Genomic DNA, 754 nt, shown 5'->3' on the forward strand with positions numbered 1-754 from the left:
ATATACGAAGAAGAATAAAATGACATAAACGTTTGTGTGAGTAAAACTGAGGACGACTATATAACGAACATAAGTCACCACTAATAAAAGCGAGTGGAAGGAACGTCCCGGATACTAAACATTTTGAATGAAAGAACAGACGTACATTGGACAGACATGATGATACGACCTCATACAATACGCCGTGCCATAATCTCCGTCCATCATACAACCATACGAATTTTTAGGAGATGAGGCAGATATAACTATTTATCGGCACGATTTATAAGGCATACAACTATATGATAAAGGAAGGACGCATAATGGACAGACATGATGATACGACCTCATACAATACGCCGTGCCATAATCTCCGTCCATCATACAACCATACGAATTTTTAGGAGATGAGGCAGATATAACTATTTATCGGCACGATTTATAAGGCATACAACTATATTGTAAAGGAAGGACGCATAATGGACAGACGTGATGAAACGACCTCGTAGAAAATGTCGTGCCATAATATTCGTTTTCATACAACCATTTAATACGTCATGGACACACGATACTTATCTTAACTGAGAGAGATGACGAATAATTAACAGGCAGCTGTTTGATCTGAAGAATGACGGACGTACATTGGACGGACATAATGATACGACCTAATACAATACGCCGTGCCATAATCTCCATCCATCATACAACCGTACGAACTTAGGAGATGAGTCAGATATAACTATTTATCGGCACGATTTATAAGGCATACAACTAT

At 38.5% G+C, this 754-nt stretch overlaps 1 protein-coding gene across 1 annotated transcript in view; it reads right to left on the reverse strand.

Annotated features, from left to right (window-relative positions):
- LOC110455240 (homeobox protein prophet of Pit-1-like) overlaps positions 1–754 on the reverse strand; it is a 15,299-nt gene that overhangs the window by 5,117 nt on the left and 9,428 nt on the right. The gene's annotated exons all lie outside the window — the stretch shown is intronic.

Source organism: Mizuhopecten yessoensis, unplaced genomic scaffold, assembly GCF_002113885.1.
Source record: "Mizuhopecten yessoensis strain PY_sf001 unplaced genomic scaffold, ASM211388v2 scaffold923, whole genome shotgun sequence".
In the NCBI taxonomy this organism is placed as follows: Eukaryota; Metazoa; Mollusca; class Bivalvia; order Pectinida; family Pectinidae; genus Mizuhopecten; species Mizuhopecten yessoensis.